Below are 23,642 nucleotides of genomic sequence, written 5' to 3'. Positions count from 1 at the left end.
GTATTCCAGTTAGCCATTGTTTTTTTTCCTACTTAAGTTGGTACATCTGCAAAGGTTGTTACATGACATTCCAGGCTAACAATAATGCCATTAAAGATACTTGGCATGGCTGAAGGGATATCAGAAGTAGATAACATTTACTCTGATTTTTTTTCTATTTTGGTTTAATAGAAATATGGTAATGGTTTAGCTCTATTGTAAGACCAGCTTTAAGAAAATAGTAGACTAAAATATTTAGAGTTTCCAAATAAGTTATCCTTTTGCATTCAGGATGAAAAAGATAATTCTGGAATTTTAGAAGTTGATATCTAATTGATGGGCCCCCATTTGAGAGCTCGGCTATTGCCTACTTTTGATCTTTGGGCATTACTTCATTTCAGACATGTAAAACAACACCATTCTGATACTTTGTTGAAGAGAGAGAAAGAGAGAACAAGAGGTCTGCAGCATTCCTACCAAACACAAATTATTGGTAGATACCAGCAATCAATCAGTTTATTCAGCAAAAAAATAAGGTCTGTATTCAGTTAATAATGTAATTCCGGTATTTTGCCTTTGTTGGGAGGTATCATGTGTGTGGTGGGAGGAGAGAAAATAAAAAAGAGGAAAATGATAAAGCCTGTGTTTACAAGGAATTATATATGTGAAAGCAGTATTTTAAAAATGCAAAAGGATATGAAAACGAATATATGTATGTATATGCATGACTGGGACATTGTGCTGTATGCCAGAAACTGACACATTGCAACTGACGGTACTTCACTAAAAAAAAAAAAAAAATGCAAAAGGTGAAAAGGTATATTAAGTAACTGTCACATAGACACTGAAGTATGTTCATGGATAAACTACCCCCAAAATGATTAAATTAAACCATGTTATGTGAAGACAGAAAGAAGAAAGTGGGCATATTAGTTTGCAGAAGACAATTTCAAGGGAAATATGTTAGCTATTTCATGTGTTGAAAGGTTTGTCATTTATAGAGGGAATGGACTCTGATGCCTCCTGGTGTCTTATAAAGAACCAAGCCCACACACCTCGGTTTGACACACAGAACCTTGCGCAATCTCATTCTAAATAACCCCCCCAACTTCACGTCTTTCGCATTGCAACCACATCAGCTCCAAACAGCTTCTTTCCTACTTCCACATTTTCCACGTATCATTCTCCTACCATGAATGCCTTACTCCTCTTTCTGACTAAGGGATATTTACTCATCCTTTAAAGATCATTATAGATTTCTATCTAGGAAAATTCCAACTTCCTATTCTACACCCATATCCTCACTGAAATGACCAAAAGAAGACAAAAAAAAAAAAAAAAAAAAAAAAAAAAGGAAAACCCTTCGACAGCACTGGGAAACAGGGATCAGCACCTTCTACAAGCTAGAAAATCTAGAAGTGTATGCTACATATAAAGACAAAAACGACTTGACTTGCCACTTGTTTCTTTAAGGTGGCTGATATCCCAGGAAGTAAGCAGAGGAGATCCAAGACATGCCTCAAGAGATAGACAAGGAAAAGATCTCCAAGGATCTCATTTGATATGAGAGCTCAATAATAAAAATGGCTGTGATAGAATCTCTTAGTTCTTAAGCTACCACTTCAACTAGAAAGACAGCAGTGAGCAAAAACATGAGAGGTGAAGCCCAAGCTGAATTGTGTGCAGAGAATATGTGGAGTGGAAATCTACATTCAAAAAGCTGGTCCACTCTTCTACTTGATGTGAAAATGATAAAGCTGTAATAGTTAAAGCAGTGTGTTTTGACCATCAGAAAGCATTATTTCAGAAACACTCAAATATTATATGAGTTTTATTAACTTCTCTTAAACCCAGTGTCCTCAGTTGTAGAGAAGAGATGAGGATGACAGTAATAAAACACAAGATAATAATAGGGCTGTTTTGGTTTTTAAGTACAATAATGCATATTAAATGCTTAATAATAATTCCTACATCTAGGATTATTGTTGTTGTTGTAATTTTTCATTATAATTTTTGTATAATACAGATGGAACTCCAAACCACTTGGGAAATAATTCCTCAACAATGTGGATTAAGAATATGTGGTATCTATGAATGTGGTAGTACTTGGAAATGGGGTCTGGGCAGATGCAATTAAGTTAGGGTGACATCATTAGGGTGAGCCCTACTCTAATATGACTACTGTCCTTGTAAGAAGCAAAGACGCAGACACAGATACACAAGGAAATACCGTGTGATGATGGAGGCAGAGATGGGGGAGATACAGCTAAAGCTAAGGACACCAAGGTTTGCTGGCAACACCAGAAACTAAGAAAAGGACATGGAACAGATTAATTCCTAGAAATTTTAGTGAGAGGATGGCTCTGCCATTCCCTTGATTTTGGACTTCCAGCCTCCAGAAATGGAAGATAATAAATTTCTATTGTGATAAGCAATCTGATGTGCGGTATTCTGTTACATAAGCAGTAGGTAATACGCGCCATGAATAATTGTTGAATAACAAACGGATTTCTTCTACGTGAACCCCCAGGATAAACTTAGAACCAGGGGATGGATTTTAGAGGGAAGATCCTTACTCTATATTAGGAAAAACTTTCTCAGGGCAAAAGCTGTTCAGAGTGGAATTACTACTTCAGAAGGTATTGAGTTCTGCTTTGTGGCAAGGAACATGAACACCTGCTGAATAAATGTGTGAAGGAGCTGTACAAAGAAGATTCCAGCCACAGAACAGTTATTTAGACACTGTTCTAAAATATGTTCTTTACCTCAAATTAATAGAACAGTTAATAACCATTTGGCGGTCCAGTTTTTGTAATCTAAGTTCTTTTGAAATGAGTAAGATTAGGCAAGCTGTCTTGGTCTTAATGGGGTCAAGTGATAATAGCACCATCTACTGGTATATGAACAATGTTATGACTGTAATAATATTTATGCAAGTTGTCTGGGACAGCACTTAATAGGTATTCAATAAAAAGTGATCTTTCTTTCCTTTTTCCAGATGGTAGAAAAAAACAAAAACTAAAACTATGAATGTCTTGAAGTTTCCAAATTTAATTTGTTTAAAATAAATCCCTATAACTGATAAAGATAATTCATGCAATACACAAAGTTTATTCTAAACACTGCTTTAGACTTAATGGATTTTAGAGTATAAAGAATTGGGATTTTTGTGCAACTGTGACAAAAATACAAGATCAGAATCCAATTAAACAAATACATATTGAGTTCTTAATATGAGTTAAAAATAATCCAAGAGGAGAATTGTAAACTGAGTTATTTTGACACCATTTCAATTATTGGAAAAAATAGAGTCTATTGTGCTTATGTAGAAGAAATTTAACCTTCAATTAAAATTCATTTAATTATAAATGCCTGATGACTATAGGGGTTAAAAAACATCCTCCAAATAACTATGATGGTTATATTTCATCTTTAGTGTTTTTTGTGGACTACTAGTTTCTGAAAACAAAGCAAATTCAATGTTATCAATTTTATATGTACATATGAAAAAAATAATATCATGGTATACACATACATTTTTCACCAGCTATCTGAAAAATCTGTTAGAATTGATTATTCAGAAAGGTTTCCTATCTACCACAACTTTATTGCTGCATTCTTCCTCTACCGCCCCCTCTAGGAAACATTTGGAAGCAAACATCACAAAACTACTATGTATAAAATAGATAAACAAGGTCCTACTGTATTCAATATCTTGTAATGGTCTATAATGAAAAAGAATATGAAAAAGAACATATGTATGTATAACTGAATCACTATGCTGTACACCAGAAATTAACACATTGTAAACCAACTATATTTTGATAAAAATCAATCAATAGAAGCAAACATTGTATTACTTAGTGTTGTTTTTTTTAACCTGTCTTAGAAATAATAGGCAATGAAATTATATCTACTCCCCAGCCCAGATAACTTCTGAGAAAGACTGTGTATGCGCCCTGTGCAAAAGTTAGTTCAGTTTCAACATTTATGAAACTATAGTCACAGAAAAGAGTATTGCCTGATAAACGTTTATTTAAAATATGCCCCCAAACCGGGCTGAAACCCTGATGTATTAGGTCTCCTTCAGAAGTATTTACTCAAATTCACAAATCTTTCGGACTGTGTCTGTACAGAGTTGCTGCCTCAATGTAATTTGTTCTGTGGCACCTTTCAATGTGTTCCAACAAAAATATTTTCAAGAGCAAGGAAATTTTCCTCTTGAGAGACCATTTTTACACACCAAAAAGTTTATTTCAGTAATTCTGCCTTTTGGAACTAAATAAGCTGTGAAACTGAAGAAGCAAAATAGATACTTCAACACTTGTGTAGTTTTACCTACATACTATCAATTCCCTTTTTGAAAAGATCCCTTAGTGAGGTCTCCCACACTAGCAGCTCTTACTATTAAAAAGTCTGAAAACAGGACAGAAATTAAAATACAGGGGAGAAAAAAAAGACCATGAAACCAATTTGAGATCTCCGTTGGAGCTGTGTGAGTTCCACTGTGTACTTTCTGCATTGAGATGTTGGCGATACAACATGGGTTTCTGAGTCACACAAGGAGATTCAACTCCTAGCTGTTGTAATTATCAGCCCTGTGCCCGTGGGCTGTGCACTTCATCTCCAGCAGTCTCGTGCAAATTAGGGTAATACCTCACCACCAGCTAGTGTTGTTGCAAAAGTTAAATTAGATCCTATACATAAAGCTTCTGTCAAGTGGGGACACAACAAATACTGACATTCTCTCTCTTTCCTTTTCTGATGAATAATTAAGGGGGGGAAGGAGGGATCAAAACAACTTTAGAAATAACTCGTACAATTTTGATTTTTCTTCTTTTTCTCAAAATATTACTGAACAATTTATAGAGATGGTTCCAGGGAAGGCAGGGTACCATCTTTTGCCTTTTGTTTCTTTTACTTTTGGTAGAAATCATGTGACTGTAAAATATACAGCATTTTTAGAGACAGAGACTTGAAATTAAGTGAAGGATGGGTGAGTGTCATTGCACTGAAGTATTTCATATTTCAAAAATGTCAAGAGCGTGTTTGCACACAACCCCATTCCCAATATTACGTGTCTGCAGTGACACGTGGATATCTGAGGTGGGGCCAGGCTTGGCAAACATATACTTGGCAAACATGGCTTCAGTAATTTTAGCCTCCAGAGGTCCCAGTCATCTGATAGGCCTTCTGACAGAGCGCTGCGGATGGATGGTGTTGACACCAGAAGGGATAAGAAAAATAAAGAAAAACCCAGGGGTACTGTCATGGCTGGTTTCCCACCAGTGCATGGCGGCCTTCACAAATTTGATATTCATTCAACAAACACTGATTAAGCATCAACTTTGTGCCAGTCTCTGCATATTTACTAGCTGGAATATAGCAGTAAACAAAACAGATACAGTTCTTGTCATCATGGAACCTGGAGGCCATTCAGTCTCATGGCAGAAAGGTGTATCATCGGGAAGATGATTAGAACATTAACAAAAGGAGGACTGGACAACCCCAGGAACACAACTGAAAGATTTAGTAGACAGCAGTGGAAGACCCCTAAAATATGTTGGCAATGATGCTTCTGCAGTAAGATGATACACACACAACTATCACTCAGAGTAAAGAGGTAAAATAAACCGAAAGAATTAGAACTGATGAAAGATTTTCTGAATATGAAACATTTTACATGAGTCACTTACTTGGGTAATTCTTAAAAGCCTGATGAGCACCCATTTGTTTAGAATTTACCTTTCATGGGGACCCAATTTCAGGAATCTCTCTGGGAGGATTCTGAGCATGAATCTCTTCTTAAGTTGACCTTTTAAAGATAAACTATCTAGAAAAATGTATCAAGTTGTGATATATTTGATGTGTCTGTATTCTGGTTTTAGCCCCTGAATTGTCAAGCCTATTGGCTGACTTCAAAAGACATGGACTCAGACTCAAAATGATGGAATGAAGCTTATACAATTAAGAAAGATGATGTAAAGAATATTTAGATACATTAACAACTAGTATAGCACCTTCCTGGGAAGAACAGGATAAATGTATCTTGGTGGAGTCTGGCTCTAATCCACATGCTCTCCCAGTTGCTTTCTATCAGTTATTGAAAGGGCCTCTGTTGGCTTTTGAGCACTTTCAGTCATTTCTTAGAGTTTTAAAATGTTTCTTTTCCCTTCCTAAGAAGAAGAAAAATTTATATTTGCCTAGATCATTCCTGTGTTGTCAGCATGAAATCTTTACAGATGTCTTTTTCAATCAGAAATAAGAAATTTTCTCTATTCTGTCCAAAATCAAGAACTCTGCTTTTCCTAAAAGTAATCTCAATTACCATATAGTCACAGTTTGAATTTAAATACGAAAATCCGTTTTATTCTTAGGTTATCCAAGAAACATGCAAATTTTATAAATTGATTTCTAAAGCCAGTAGCTTCTTAAAATAGTAATTTCTACAACTGAATACATTAACATTATTATCAACTATGAACACCTTACAAATAAGGTAGGTGTAATTATTCATATTTTCCTGTTAAGGAAACTTAGGTCCAGAGCAATTAACTTTCTCAAGCTATAGTGCTCGGAAGAGGTAGGGTCTGAACCTGTCTCTTTCACTTCAAAATTCATGTACTTGGCCACAAAGGCTTTGTTCTGAACAGAAATTTAAAAGAATATTTACACGTGATTTGTAATAGGTTCATGTTATAGCTCATGCAGTTTAAGTGATGGCTGGAAATGGACTCCAAAACAATCCAACAGGGTGACTTGTTTTTGGCAAGATCATGGTTTAGTTCACGTTCTTTAGCATCATCAACGTATAAATATCAAGTTCTTCTGCATGAAGAGCAGAGCAGCCCCTGCCCTCTAGAAACTGGGGCAATATAAAAACGGTGTAAATCTTGCTGCTTTTAGTCTTCATTAAAATGAAAATTTTGATAGCTGCATTTTCTCTCTCTCCATGCGTGTGTGTGTGTGTGTGTGTGTGTATACACACCCATATTTTACTCCCAACAATTCTTAAATTTATTCTTAAGAATTTATGTATCTTGAACAGGATGGCACTATTGAATATTTTTCCTTAAAAAGTTTCTACTTATAAGTATGAAATATTTCCTGGTCTTCTTCCAAATGTTCATTTAATATTCAACAAAACTGTCATCATTAGCAAAAATTTTGGAAAGGTGATCCTTCTCTGATAAATAGCATTAGGTTGCCAGTTGGTGTTCTTTGGTTTCAAGATATAGAAAACAATTCTAGTTAATTTAGGTAAAAAAATGGAAGTTTATAGGATATGGGGTGGCTTCCAAAGGTGAAAGAAAAGTTGAAGGACGGATCTAAGAAAGAGCAAGAATCAGAGCAGCTCAAGGAGAGGAGAGACACTGTGTTCCGGGAGCAACTTCCTGAATGAATCACCATCAGTTATGTACTGTCTTTTTTGGTCACTTAGCTCAAGAATTCTGTTCTAACAGACAGGCACGAATGGTTTCCCCTGGGGCACAGGCCCACTTGCTGCCAGAAAAGGACAGAGCACCTTGATTTCCCGTCTTACCGGATTGTACACAGTGAAGGTTAAGTAATTTCCTTTGGACAAAATAGGGGTGCCTTACCTAAAGAGGCGGAATGAGTACTAGCAGACAAAAATACAAAGAAATATCCCAACACAGTCACTACAGCATATAATTCTCTTCACACTTTCTGAATAAGGGAGTCAACATTTGCTATTAAATTTCAATTCTGATCACCATTTTTTTAACCAAAAATAAAAACAGTGACCTTTGAGATACACTTAACATTTTTGATGCTATCAAAATAATGATGCAATTCATTTCTATAATCAGTGCATTTTAAGCACCTACAGAAAGAGATGTCTTCACTTTCAAAATGTAAGATTTTTATTTCCAAAGTTGGGGGGGGTTGTTGTGGGAGGAGGGCTCAAATAATCACCTAGAAACTTAACTTCATTTCTTATTTCTCCTTGCCTTTCTATTCCCAGTCCCTCAGTCTCATTTTGGATCATATATTTTCTCACATGTAACTTCTGAGAAAAACTCTAACTATAGGTTCTGTATTCCAAATCCAGTTTTCAGTCTCAGCACCTAAATCTTATTCTGATGCTCACCTTTACCAAGATTTCCAGATAATAAAAATTTTACTTTAAAAGTACAGATCATTAGACCTTAGTACATTCAATTTCACTTTTTATGTAAGTTTCTTTTATGTCAACTCAGGGTTCTTTTTTTTTTTTAGCAACTCCTATGAACTTTCTAATTTTGAGACCTATGTAGAAAATATATCTATTTTTACCTTCTGTCTTTCTCACATTGTATTATTAGGAAAGAACTTTTCAGTATGAATTTCATGAGATCAAGCAGATGACTAATTCTTGTCACAGGGTTGCAGGTGACTTTCTTAGCTCTTCCTCTCCTGATTTCCAAAGGTACACTTTTCTCTGTGGCCTGTTGCTCTGCAACTACATTATTTGCTATGCAGGGAAGGTTTAATACAATGCAGAGTTATGTTTAAAAATAATTACTTTAGGGAGGGGATGCTGCTTGAGTGCAGCTAATGTTCTGTTTCTTAATCTAGGTGCTGATTTGTGCACTTTTCCTTGATAAAAGATTTACTTAAAAAAAAAAAGCTTAAAAAAAGTCATTTTCTAAGTCCAATTACCTCATGACCCATTTTTCCTTTGAGGTGTCCATCATTTCCTAATTAATCTACAAGAGTGCTTCAGTAACTGAAGCCAAAATCCTCAGTTATCCTTGGCTTCTCTTTTTCTCACACCTACGTGCAATCTATAAGAAAATATTATCAGTTCCACCTTCAAAATAGATCCCTAGTCCTACCACTTCAGCCCACTCCACTGCTGCCACTCTAGCCAAGCCAACATCATCTTTGGTGTAGAGTATTGCAGTGGTCTTTGTGAATGGTCTCCCTGCTTCCACATTGTCCCCCACTCCATTCTGTCTACATATCACACAGGAGCATCCAAATGGAAGACAAATTTTATCATACCTCTGCTCCCAACTCTCCAGTGGCTTCACATTTTGCTCTCAGAAAAGGTGAAAATCATTACTGTCACTCAAAGGGTCCTGTACAATTGTCCCAGGTGACCACTCTGATGTCACCTCCAACTACTCCCTCCTTCACTCACTCTGCCTCACCACAGTGGCCTCCTTTCAGCTCCTCCAACACAGTAGACAAGCTCCAACACCAGTTCCTTTGCAGTCACTCTTCCCTCTGCCTGGAAAGCTCTTCCTCAAGATATCCATCCACATGTCTTGCTCTTCTTACCTTCAGATCCTAATGCAAACGTCACCTTCTCACTGAGACCTTCTCTGGAGTATTCTATTTAAAATTGCAACTGTCCCCCTCAGCACTTCCTATCTCTTTCCCAGCTTAACTTTTAGACTTACCATCATTTAATATGCTAGATAGATATATGTGGACAGATAAAATATAAACACAGATACAGATATGTCCAACAAGGTTGGCAAAAGATTGCTTTCTGTATCTTTATAACCTCTTGCCAATCATGAGACTCACATTCCTGAAAAAAAAATTATGATTATTGAAACCACCATTAGCAATAATGTATCAGAAAATTAATGATACATGTTAAAAACAATTAAAAATCAAATCATTATATATGCAGATTTGAAACATGGTAAATAGAAGTTATACAGGCATCTGCTTCTGAAACAATCTATTAATTAGCAACAAAATCCCACCCTCAGGCATACCTGAGTTTCCTTCAATTGTTCACAAAGTATTGTTGAGGGTTTCTGTTCCACTAGCATGCTCTCTCACAAGTTTTCACTTCTACAGACCTGTTTACATTTTTGAATCAGCTTTTATTGAAATGAAGACTTTATATATTTACAGATTAATGCTTCCTTGCTTCCTAATTGTAGATGAGGATTTATTGGTGACTCAGGAAATCAATTTAGTGAGTTGTGTTATTTTTGATAAAATGGAATAGAATAAAAAATGAAAATATTGGTGTAAATCCTGAATATCAAAAGTAAATACTACTTTATGAAAATTCTGTTTCAGGTATGGGTGCATCTGTCTATGTGTATTGGGTCATGATGAACAATGAATTTCCTTGTGAGATTTGCAGTAAAAGCTAGTCTGTAATACACTAGATACATTTGTTGCCATAAGCCACCCAGAAACATATCACTTGCATCCAGTGTTTGCTTTAACCAATAAAATATTCGTGTGTGTCTATTTGGAGATGGGAGGTGAGGAGAATCAGACATTTCTAGGAATCAAAAGGCTGTCAGCCAAAAAGTCTATTATTTCCAGAAAGGAAGGTTTCAGCAGAATAATTAAAACAAAAAGTTTGGCCAGCACCACTGGAGAGCCCATTGGCCAGAGTTGCTGTTACTGATTCACTTAGTGCTTCCTATTCATGGATGGCATCTCCCATTATAAATGGGGCTAAATAATATCTTTTAAAATTCCAAGTACAAAATGAATTGTGTGCATCTGTTTGCTTCAATTTTCAGAGAGGATTGCATACCTCCACAGTATTCTGTATTTGTTTCAGAACTCTAATCCAAATTCACATTCTTCCTGTTTCAGACCACCATTAACAGGAGTGGTTCAGAAACAAAATTTGTCTGGTTATGATTTACTAATTCACCCACAAATGCTTCCTATGTCTCTAATCTATCATGGTAACCACCTCCCCAAGTCTACCCCCTTTTCTGCAATATAGAAGCACCATGAGGCTGTTTCATTTAAGAGACCATCCATCTGTTTTCCTGGCCTTATTTTACCCCTACCAAAGTATATATAACAGAAAAATTAACACTGATCTACATTTATTTAGGATAAGCCACGTGGATAGCCGTTATTTGATCATTCTACAAAACAACAATTTTATGTGATTCAACCAAATAATTTGAGTATATTCACTTATGGTGGAAGTCCATTGAGAAATTGTGTTCATGGATTTGGGAGCTTGAGTGGGGAAGGTCAAATGATCCAGTAAGAAGATAACTCCATGGAGATGTTTTATGATTTCTATGAAATTAGCACTAAATAATTTTTGTTATTATTCATCTCTTCAATACTGCAAACACCTATTGAACATCCATGATGTGCTCAGACTCTCTCTTAGGTGTTCAGGATAGAAAGTAGAGTAAGACGTAACTTCTGACCTAAAGGAACCTGCAGTACAATACCTTGTATTAAATGAAAGCATTAACTTAAAGTCCCTGCTGCCAAGTAATTACTGTATTTTCAATTTTTATTTTCTTTTTATAATTAAATATAATTTTCTGTTTAAAAAGAAAGTGATACCTGCTCATTACAAAAGAAATGCTACAGAAATGTATAGGTTAGAAAGTAAACCTCCTATATTGGTGTCATCTATTGTTTGGAATTACAAGATATGTATATGTATGTATGTGTGTGTATGTATGTATGTATGTATGTGTATGTGTGTGTATGTATGTGTATCTATATCTATATCTATATCTATATCTATCAAGGAAATCCCTGTTGGACAAATTTGAAAGAAAGGACTGAATAAACATGAAGAAGAACAAAGAATTCCCAAAGGAAAAAAAAAACCATTCAGGGGATTTCTAGTAAAAGACAACTAAAGAATTATCAGACAGCCAAGGTTCAGAACTGACTATTTCCATCCTGGTATTAAATGGAGAAGAACAAAAACCCAAAAGCCTCTCTGCAAAATTTCACCAGCAGAGCCTTGGGTGGAATGTCTCAACTCTTCCAGAGCCATCTGGGCCAGAAGCCACCTGGTTCTTCCAGCCTTGTTTGGGACAAAGAGCGCAGCGAAGACCAGCAGTGGTGAGGTATCAGGGGGACATTTAAAAGAGCTTATATGTAATTACCTCCCCAAACCAATAAATAAATAAATAAAAGGGTGAGGGGAGTATCTCAGTGGCAGAGCACATGCTTAGCATACATGAAGTCCTGGGTTCAATCCCCAGTACCTCCATTGAAAAATAAATAAAATTAAACAAAATAGCTTATGCCAGAGCATGCATTACATAAAACTTTTGGCATTCAGAGGCAACAATAAATAAATTCTGTCTAGGAACAAGGTGAAGGGAGAAAATTGAGAGGTTTATAATGGTGAGAAGTGAAACTATTTATAATAGTTTTCAAACTTTTGGTCTCAGGACATCATACTCTTAAAAAAATTATTGAGGACCCCAAAGAGTGTGTTTAAAGGGTTATGATTGGCTTATCAACTATAAATTAAAACTGAGGAAAAGTTTAAATATTATTTAATTCATTTAAAGAGAGCAATAATATATCCAGCATATGCCGATATAACTATTTTTTATGAAAAATAACTGTTGGGGGGCATGCTTCCGTAAGTGCCTCATGCTCCTAGACACCTGGCTGCGGATGCCAAGAACACCAGGCTGATAGTTCTTTACCCATGTTTTCTCATGGTTGTGTAGGCAATGAGCAGCCTTGAGGAATAAGGTAATGCCTCCTTACCTTACAAAGAGCAGGCTTGCTTACTGCCAGCTATAAATAGCAGGTTCCTCAAGCTCAATCTTGCTTTCCTGTCATGAAACCCACTGTGTGTACAGGCATCCATCTAGACCCACCCTTGTCACCCTGGGGAACTGGTGCTCACCAGGGGAAACTGATGTAAACATTCTGACACTCTGTCTATTGGTTCTGCTGTGAGTGATAAAGTCTTCTGACTCTAACACAGGAGTATCATGTCTTCTGTCAGCCTCCATTAAACCATATAAGCTAACTTGTTAACTTGCAAAACCTCAGATCCCTTACAGTTCTTGACAGTAACAACAAACAATGTAATGGGAAGACCAGCATTAACATTTTTGCAAATCTCTAATGTCTGGCTTAATAGAAAAGAGGCTCTTATCTGATTCAGTCCCCTGCAATATGTTGTTCTGGTTAAAATAGATGGAGAAAACCTAGCCTCACACAGACATGTAACTGTAAAAGAGTCAAGCTTGTTGAGCCCCTAAAAAGATCTCAGCAATCCTGTGGTTCTTGGACCATACTCAGAGAACCACTGACCTCCAGCTATGCAGCATACTGCCTGCATTAAGATGATTGTAATATTGGACATTCTGTGTTTACACAACTTAACTATTCCACAAAATTCTTGCTCCAGAAGATGAAGCTGCAAATAGCTTAAAGTTAACTGTATGTTTTGTTACTGTTATTGTTGCTTTTGTTATTTGTTATATAGTTTTTGTTAGATCAATGTTCTGAAAATCCACTTATCCAAATAATCAACCACTAAACTTTCTTTCATCAGAGTAACAGATCATCCACAGGTCTCACCAAAGGCTGTTTATTTTTCAAGGCTAACTTCAAAACCCTTTCCTTGCTGGGTCTACCAATCCTAAAAAAAATTATTTTATAAATTTTGCCCAATTCCTTTTAGCCCTCCTACCACATTGAAGGACTCACCTTAAACTAGACTCCCCAGTCCTTACAAATACCCTGCCTTTCCTCTCCACTTCCTGAGACACCTCTAAAGTACTGTCAGTGTAATGACCTCCGTTAGTGGAGTAAGCAATAACTTGGTTTTTGTTTATAAACAGATTTCGTAGTTTTTACAAGATGTTGTCAATTGACAATCTATTTCCTATTTAGATCACTGCCTCTCCAATAAAGGGATCTCTGCTTTGAGAAACTAAAGACCAAATGTGCTTCATATAATCTTTTCTGCATATGTTAGAAAGTTCTAGGGTCCTTCATTACATGGAAAAATCTTGGTATCTAATCTATCATTAACGTCCATGAAATTAGGGTTGCCAACTTTAGCAAATAAAAACACAGAACATGAGCTAAATTCCAGTTTCAGAAAACAATGAATAATTTTTTAGTATAAGTATGTCCCAAATATTGTATTGAGTATCCTCTGTTTTAACCTGTCAACTCTACATAAAACTTGTGCTGCAGGATTTGTGGCTCAACTTCAGTGACAAACATTTTCCAGTTGCTTATTATCCTTGATGATGAAAGATCCTAGTCACTTTAGAAAATCAAATACAGTAATTACCTTACTTTGGGTTTCTTATTTTGGGTGGGTAGGCAAACTTACAGATGAAGTGTAAAAAGAGCAGACAGAAAAAAATTCTCATTCTGTCAGATAATCCTGAGATTTCTCTTTTTGTTTTAAATTTTTGAGCTCCAAATTGCAAGGTTTCAGCAGCCTAAAAAATCATCATGGTAGTATGAAAGCTGGATTCAAACTATATAGAGAGAAAGTCATGGAGCTGCAGACACTCCACACAGTACGTAACAGAGTGAGCCCAGAGACCAGAGTGCAGAGTGCAGAGGTGACGCCAAAGATGAGATTATTATAGATATAATAACAAGTGTCAAAGTTTTCCATGTTTTATAGGCCCTATACACTGAAGTGGTAAGATCCTTAGTCTAGATTTCAGAGCAGAAAAGTATCATACTTAATGTTCAACCCCATGCTGACAGCCAACATTTGTGAGACTATCTAATGTTCATGGTAAATGAAGAGTAGAAACAATCTTCAAACTGCTCTGTGATTTTGCGTAACTAAAGCCTTTTGAGAACTAATTTTTACGTATTAACAGCATCATGACATAGAGGAAAATATACCAAACTGAGAGGTAGAAGCCTTGGATTTTAGTTCCAGTTCTATAGCTAATGAGCTCTTTTTAAACTTGGGCAGTTTGCTTCCTATGTTAGTTTCCTAGGTCTGCCATAAAAAAGTATCACAGCGTAGGTGGCTTAGACAACAGAAATTTTTTTTCCCAGTCTGGAGGCAAAAAATCCAAGATCAAAGTGTCATCAGAATTGGTCTCTTCTGAGGCCTCTCTCTTTTATTTGCAGATGGCTGTCTTCTTGTGTCTTCACACCATCTTCCCTCTGGATGTGCCTGCAATAGCCCGAATGTTTACATTTCCCCAAAATTCACATAGTGAAATCCTAATGTCCAATATGATGGATGGTATTAGGAGGTGAGGCCTTTGGGAGGTGATTAGATCTTGAGGGTTGAGCCCCCATGATTGGGATTAGTGCCCTTAGAAAAGGGACTTTTGCCCCTTCTACCATTGAGGACACGGTGCAAAGACAGCCTTCTATGAACCAGGAAGCAAGTCCTCACTAGGCACCAAATCTACCCACACCTTGAGCTCAGACTTCCCAGCCTCCAGAACTGTGAGAAATAAGTTTCTGTTGTTTATCAGCCACCAAGTCTCTTTTGTTATAGCAAACTGAACAGACTAAGAAAATGCCTGTGTTCAAATTTCCTCTTACACCAATTATATGGGATTACCCTAATGACCTCATTTTAATTTACCTCTTCACAGGTCCTGTCCCCAAACACAGTCACATTCCGAGATACTGGGAGTTAGGACTTCAACATAAGGATTTTTAGGGGGACACAATTCAGCCCATTACAGTTTCCCTTTTCTGAGTCTTGGTTTTCTTTCATAAAAGAGGGATATTGAAATTGATTCTGATGTCTCCTCTCACTCCAGGATTTATATGTAATAAATCAGATTACCAGCTACACTTTATGGACTACAAAATTAAAATTAGCAGGTATAAGTCTCAAGAAAACTGATATTCATCAACAGAAACTTTTGAAATCATGATGTCATTATAATGCTAATGAAGACCACAGATGGCAAACGTTCATTTGAATTTCAAATAGTTGTAGCTTTGCAAGTGTAGTGAAATGATTCAGCAAAATTGCACATGGTAGGAAAATGTACATAATTGCCTTTCTCTTATTCAGTAGGACCTGGCAGGACACTGGGAGTATCTGTCAAAACTTCCATTGACTGATGCTAAAAACAAGTATGCATTTTACTGGGGCTACGTCACTCAGGTAATTCTGTAACACCATGGACTATGGTTTGAGGATACAGGAAGAGATTTACGCTTCTTGTTAATTTGTTTCCTTTTTCTCTGTAATGATTTTACAACTAATGTACAGCATACTATGTGTTTTCTTAGAGTTTTAACTTTCTTGATTAATGACCTAGCAGAAGAGAAACCTTTATCTCCGTATTCCCTGGAGAAACTCATAGTAAAAGCCACCTATAACCTTCCCATGGTAGACACAGAGGCCTCCATAAACTTTTCAGATGCATTTTGGTCATAGCCACAACACCATGAATGTGTTCAATGAAAAATGATCTAGACCAGTGGGTAATAAAATTGGCCACCTAGAATTATCTGAGAAGTACCTTAAAAATAAGATTAGCTTGGCCTCACTTTAGCATATTTTGATTCAATATATCTGTTGACAAGGACATTATCCCCACCCCCACCTAGGAGGATGTTGAGGTGGCTGGTCCACCTGTGTTTGGAAACAGCTGATAGAACCCTCCATCTCATAAGCCTTGGGACCTTGGAATCTACACACAAGACTCCAGCAACGCGCCCCACCCTCCTCCAGCTCCTGGAGCATTGGGATGGTTTGGTTTTACTCTCCATTGCCAGAGATACTCTCTATTGCACAAGGTCAAGAACCATGTGTAAGGAAACAGTAACATATTGTGAAAGTACGGAGATACATCTGAGACACTCTAGCATATTCAGGAAATCCTATTTCCTAATAATCAAGAAACTTCAGTCTCCAATTAAGTGTTGTAACTGCTTATCTCATTTGAAAAGAAAAGAGCTAAGATTATTCTCTTGCCTGGCCAGGTCCTAGGGTACATTTTCTCCTAGTCTGTACCATTCATTTATAAGAAAAAAAAATTGGAAGATTTTGAAATTTAGTGAGCACACTGCCTCATTCACCAAAAGGTTATCTGTGCCTTTGCCTTTGACTATGTTATTTTACAACACACAGAGGTAGATGCTAATTGTAGAAAACTGTTAGTAATGAGAATAATTTTTGTATGTAGAAATGCAAATTGTATTTAATGTGTCCAGTGTGACCAATGATTACTGCCTTGTGAATACTGACCAGTTTTGTAAAAATCACATCAGTATTCCTCATGGGACGATAAATATTTGGTACTTTGAGTTTCCATTTGAATGGTTTATATCTTACTTGTACTCTCATTAACTAATGAGTTAAACAGAAGATTTGGCAGGTGCTCAGTTTTATGAGAATCATCATCATATCCACTTTTGAAATTTACCACTTAACCTGTTCATTTATTAAACAAACCTTTCCTGACTACCCACTGGCCACCGCATTTGTTAAATAGTAAGCAAAGCAGGCACAGCCCTGGCTTTTATGGAGTGTGTAGTAGGGAAAAACAAAGAAGTCAACAGGCTCTAAGTAAGCAGGCAGTCCTATTTGTGCTAGGTGACCTCTATATGGCGTCAAGGGTCCCAGTGAACTGGTATTCTTGCTCTTGTGATATCCCCTCCCAGTGGGTATGGCTTGGGCACACTGAATTATCTGAAAGGAAGAGGAAAATAGAAGAGAAGAGGGAAGGAATGCTATGTCCAAGATTAAGTTATAGAAAATTATAAATCCAGTGTTGAGCATGCATCCTTGTTCTCTTGGTTTCTTGCCCTGCAGGAAGCCAGCTGCAATGCTGTGAGCTTATGGTGAGCCTCCAGTGATAAGGAAATGACATGTCCAGCCAACAGCCACACAAGTGAATGTAGAAGTGGATCTTCCCTCAATTGACCCTTGAGATGACTCCAGTCAAGCCCTTGCTTGCAAACTTGTGAGAGACCCTGAGCTAAAGAGGCACCTGGAATTCTTACACACAGTAATTTTAAGTCAGTTACTATTGTTTTATGGCATCAAATTTTAGGGTAACTAGTTATGCAAAGATAATTATTATATTCTTTTTCTTGGAAAACTGTTAAAATATTCTATCACAAAGCTTAGGGTCAGTATGGGGATCTCACATCTAACATTGTTACCCCTCAGCCCAGTCATCCAGCAATCCGACTATCCAGGTCCAAGTGAACCACACTGGAAACTGCAGACACAAGACTGCAAACAACCAGAAAGAAAGCAAACCATTCTTCTCCCAGAGGGGTCTAATGTGACAGTAGAATTCTTACAAGTACTACACACATGACCATAGCAAAAGGGAAATATCAGTTTGTGATACCATGTAAATCATGAAATAGCTCTTTTTAATAAGATTTAAAAAAAATAATCCAGCCCCTGTTTGAACCCCCATGGTTTCTTCTCAGATTTTTTTCTACACTAGTCCCATTTTGTTTTCTTTCTTGTGATTTCAGCAATTTCATATGCCATCCCCTTTTTAAGAGTTAGCACGGGCCAGCGTGAGAAACAGCAGATAAGAGAAAGCCCACAGATTTTGGAACCAGAAATGCCCAGTTTAAATTCTGGCTGTTGCTAATTGTAGAGCCCTGGGTAAGTCTCTGAACCTTTAAATAGGCATGCTAATATTAACCTCTCAGAGTTGCTGCGAATACTTCACCTTCAAATTTTGAAGTAATGCACTGAAGGACTGAGCACGCAGTAGGTCTAGATAAATACAGATCTTTCTTCACTTACGATAGGGTTATGTCCCAACAGACCCATTGTAAACTGAAAATACTGTAAGCCGAAAGTGCATTTAAAACACTTAACCTACCAAACCTCATTGCTTAACCGAGCCTACAGTAAATGTGCTCAGAACACTTATGTTAGCCTACAGCTGGGCAAAATCATTTAACACAAAGCCCTTATTTTATAAAAAAGTGCTGAATATTTCATTTAAATTTGATAAGCTAGTAATTTATCAAATACTGTACCAGAAGCAGAAAACAGAATGGGGGAAAGCATCTCTGTTGTTTTCCCTTGTGATGTTGTGGCTGCCTGGCTGCTGGGGCTCACTGCCACTGCCCTGCAGCACAAGACGGGGTCTACCTCCATCTTGCCAGCCCGGGAAAAGATCAAAACTCCAAATTCGAGGTGTGGTTTCTACCGAATGAGTCTCTCACACCACCACCAAAGTTGAAAAATCAAGCTGAACCACTGTCAGCTGGGGACCGTCTGGAACAGTCATCATTATTATTCCTTCCCTCATGGCTTTTCTTAAGGCCAATCTGATGGCATCTCCAACATACTTTATTAAAAATCCCTTTGTCAAGTTGTATTTAATAGCAAAGGACATTCCAGATTCCACCCACATGCCTATCTCAGGATCTAGAAAATCCTATTTCAGAGTAAAGATACATGTGCAACATGGAAATATTGGCTCATCAGCAATTATTGAATGTAGAAGAAAGGTTGTTTGCTGGCATTGGTCAAGTAAAAGCACAGGAAATTGACCACAAGGCAATCCACAGTGTGCTCCCTCCCTGAACATAAAATGAAATGTTGACTAATTGACCAACAACTCAAAACATTGAAAAATCTTTAAACTAGATTTAGCAATATACATTTGGTTGCCTCCTGAGTGGGAAAACAGAGAACTAGGGAACAGGAGTGAGAGGGAGATTTCATCTTAACAGCCTATTGGTTGGTAGTTAAAAATTTTTGTACTATATGCAGGTATTACCTCATCAAAATGTTACTCAGTAATGAAAACGGACCCCCTCTGAATCACATTAACATTGCACAATTAATCTTTGCCTTTCAGGTTTATTATTCCCAACATTTCTTTTTTGTCTTGTAGTAGAAGAGAAAATGAATTCTAATTTTTTTTTTTCCAAAAGTAGTACAAGTATCGGTTTCTCAGCCCATGGAGCTAGCCACCCCCCAAGTGCAGACTTACCTCCAATCTGACTGAGCATTTCACCCCGCTCTGCTTATCTGTGGTTGGGAAGGGGTTCACCTCTCTTCTGGCCTCTCCCAGAGGAGAAAAACGCTGAAACTTCCCACCAGCTTTTAGGCTAATTATGCAGTCATGAGCCACAGCTGTAGGCAGCTTGCCCTTGGCTGCACCCAGGACACACCTGGATGCATCAAACTAAAGCCTCCATTCTCTCCTCATCTCTGCCATCTCAGCACTGCTGGGGTGAGATATTCTGTCTTTGCTCTTGGGCCATCATAATAGTGCCTCTTCACTGAAGAGTCGAAATAAGACAAGGAGGGGAAAAAACACTTTAAACTTAAAACAGGAAAGACATTTTAATTCTCCTTCAATCCAATTAATAGTAGTAGTTATTTCAATGGGCTTAGGGTTCTTCCCTCTGCTGGATGGTTAGTGGAAAATGTATGTCTTCAAATACGTTGAAACTATTATAGCCAAGATTTCGAGAAAACAAAACAAAAACAAAAAACCTTGACCTGATTCAAAAGCAAATTAACTCCTAATTAACCAGGACAGACCAAAGGTTTTCTACCTTGGAGATCTGCTTCCAGCTTCTATGGAGAGTTGGGTCCTAAGAGAGGGCTGAGTGGAAGGGAAGGCAATGAGGGTGTGCCAGCTCTCCACCACTCGTGTCTTCACCAGGAACAGTTGGGTCTTCTGTCTCAGAGGCTGGGAAGGCACATCTATCATTAGGGACCTTGCTCTTGTTTTGTTTCTTCTCTGTTTCCCACCCTCTTCCCATATATTTTTCCTCTCCTAATTTTAAACTCATTAACATCATGGGCTTTATTTTTAACATGTTCACTCTTTTTTTTGTAACTTTTTTTTTCTTTCAATTGGAGGGACTAGGGAATTGAATCTGGGACCTTCTGCATGCGAAGCATGCACTCTACTCCTGAGTTATACCCTTACCCCCCAACATGCCCACTTTTTTTTTTAAATTGAAGTACAGTCAATTATAATGCATCAATTTCTGGTGTACAGCACAATGTCCCAGTCATGCATATATATATATATACACACACACACATACATATATTCATTTGCATATTTTTTTCCATTGAAGGGTTATTACAAGATATTGAACATAGTTCCTTTAGGTATGTTTTGCATTGCTTTCTTTCCTAGCAGATTTCTGCTCTTCACTTTGCCCGAAGTCACACAGCTCAGTACGTAAAGTACTTACTCCTCTGTGCCTTTCTTTCCTTGCTATAAAATGGAGATGGTAATGGTCCTGCCTCGTGGAGCTATTGGGAGAATGAAATAAATTAGAAGAGACACAGGCATTTTTCTTAGAACAGTGCCTGATATGAAGGAAGCACTATATAGGCAGATAGTATTTTTATGGAAAATTTCACTTATGTTCCTCTCATTCTGTTTTTTCACTATTAGCTTATGTCATTGAATTTTAATTTTAGCATTATCTTAGTTGTTCTGCTTATTTTTAGGTGTCCCTGCCACTTTAAATCATTCTGTCTAATTCATTTTGCTTTACTGTTATCACTCGCTAATATTTCACTCCAATTACTAGTTTAAGCCTGTCCTTCATTTGCGTTTAGTTGACCCTCCTCATTCTCCTGTTTGTTCTTTTTGGTTGTGTTGGATGGAGGGTGGGACAGGGATTATTAGGCGGTGGCAGTGTTTTTTTTTAATTTTATAACTTCTTTGAGATAAAACTGGTATATTACATTATGTAAGTTTTCAGGTAAACAACATTGTAATTCAACATATGTATATACACTAAAAAGCAATCATGGTGGTGGTGATTTTTAATGACTTGTCTCCATTATGGGCAACAGGGAGTGAGTCTGAAGAAGTGGTTACCAGACTTTAGTGTCCCTCAGAGTTATCAGGAGGGCTTGTTAAAACACCGATAGATGGCATCACTCCCAGAGTTTCTGATTCAGTAGGTCTGGGTTGGGGCCCAAAAATTTGCATGTCTATCAAGCTCCCAGGGGATGCTGAGGCTGCCAGCTGATGACATTCTGGGATCCACTGGTCTGGAGGAGTATGAAGAAAGGAAAGAGTCCTTACCATAAACTAGGGAAAACCCTTTCCATTTCTTACTAAGCACCCACATATGTTTTGGATTCTCCCCAACACATTCCACTCCCTGCTCAGTATGAGCTCTCCTAGGGCCATTAACCCTCCTCTTTATGTGGGTCATTGATTGGCTGAAAAGGTTACTTACTAGAACCTCGTATGAATCACTCTCCCCATGAGAAAATACATGACTTTGAATCTGTGGTATCCAAACTATAGAATAATTGGGTTTTAGGCAAAGCTTGGCGATTGCATGCTAGGAGGGAAGAGCAAGGTGAACCTCACACCCAAGAATATGCAGTTCTGGCCTGACCCCTGTGAGGCTCCAGGAGCAGCGGGGCTCTAGAGGGAGGGGAACGGGAGTGCAGGAACATGGACGTCAGGTTCCCGTCACTGCTTTCAAAGTCATCCCTTCCAACATAATTTAAGGAGAATGATCACAGAGACGTCTAACACCCCGACTATGGCCCATCTCTGTCCCCTCCCTTGCTCCCAGGGATAACTGTCTCCCTCTGGTGGACGTGTACTCTTCCCATGCATGTTGGTATCATTTTATGATCTGTGTCTACCAATAATATATAGCATCGTTACACGTTATATGATATTTGCATAGTTTGTATCTTTCTTCTTACTTTCTTTTTTTTTAACATTTTTTATTGATTTATAATCATTTTACAATGTTGTGTCAAATTCCAGTGCTCAGCACAATTTTTCAGTTATTCATGGACATATACACACTCTTCTTACTTTCTGATCATGGTCTAGGTCTCCACTTTACCTCTATCACTGTGTCCCCAACCCCCTCCACTCCCCCAAATTCTGAAATTACAGGGATATGCTATCCTGAGAAAAACAGAGTCCCTCAGAGGACACTCTATCAAATTTGGATCCCAGCTACACTAATAATTCTGTTAATAGTTCCCTCTTTGACCTAAACCTCTTGTTGGCTCTGTGTCCACCAAGAGAAGGATTTTCCCACTGAAAGGATTCTTCCCCAATATTAAATCATCTTCCTGACTTCTTCCTACCTCTCCACCCTGCCATCCCAAGCACACCACAAAGTTTCAGAAAATGAGAGGTCACTTCACTCTCTCCAGATGGGGGGATCTGCCCCTATTGCCTGATCCAGCCATCTCACCAGGGAGCCTCAGTCCAGTGGGGATAATGGTCCATCAGGAATCCTGCAGACTCATTCCCCACTTTGGCCCAGGTGGGCTTGGCCAGCTGGATGTGGAATGCACAGCTCCAAAGGCAATGGCACTCTGGGCCACCAGCCACATGGCACTGGTAATGAGTGTGTCTTTCTAACCCTGGGAGGTCTGGAGTATGATCTGCATTCTCCAAGAATCCCCTCATGCATTTTTGGCTGGTTGGGACCCAGACAGTAAGGTCTCCAAAATGTTGAGGGCTTTTTGATATTAATTGCCTTATCCATTTCTCTGCATTTGGTCTTCGGGGTCTTTTAATGCTCCAGCCATGAGGGGAAAAATATCATACAGAGATACAGGTGGGTCTACCACCCTTACCTCTGTCCTTCAGAGCTACTGTTGCAACACTGCCTAACTCATTAGGAGATCAATCTTTTCCTGTGATTGTAGATCTCGTTCCTTGGCAAACTGACTATGATGTGTCTCCACGCTGAGGTAAAGCACATAGTTTATCATCTAAACTGGAATGTTTTTGAGAGTGACAAATGCTAAACCATTTGGGGTGCTAGTACAACAGGAGGACTCCAGACAGTCCAGACAAGCCAGATGCGTGGTCATGGTCATCCTACTTAATGTGCACAATCCCTCTTCACAGAGAAGCTTCCAGAGGAAGCTTTCAGCAAACAGGCTGCAGTGTCACCCCTGCCAGGACCATCTGCTCATGTTTGCAGCTCCAGGAAGCCTTGAGATTGGCTAAGTCACACAAAAT

General features: G+C 38.0%; 1 protein-coding gene across 2 annotated transcripts in view; it reads right to left on the bottom strand.

Moving 5' to 3' along the window:
- The window catches only part of CTTNBP2 (cortactin binding protein 2), a 376,872-nt gene that overhangs the window by 330,397 nt on the left and 22,833 nt on the right, over positions 1–23,642 (bottom strand). The window lies entirely within an intron of this gene.

Source organism: Camelus ferus, chromosome 7 (genome assembly GCF_009834535.1).
Source record: "Camelus ferus isolate YT-003-E chromosome 7, BCGSAC_Cfer_1.0, whole genome shotgun sequence".
NCBI classification, from domain to species: Eukaryota; Metazoa; Chordata; class Mammalia; order Artiodactyla; family Camelidae; genus Camelus; species Camelus ferus.
The sequence above is the reverse complement of the archived record's forward strand: the minus strand, read 5'-3'. Positions and strand labels throughout refer to the sequence as shown.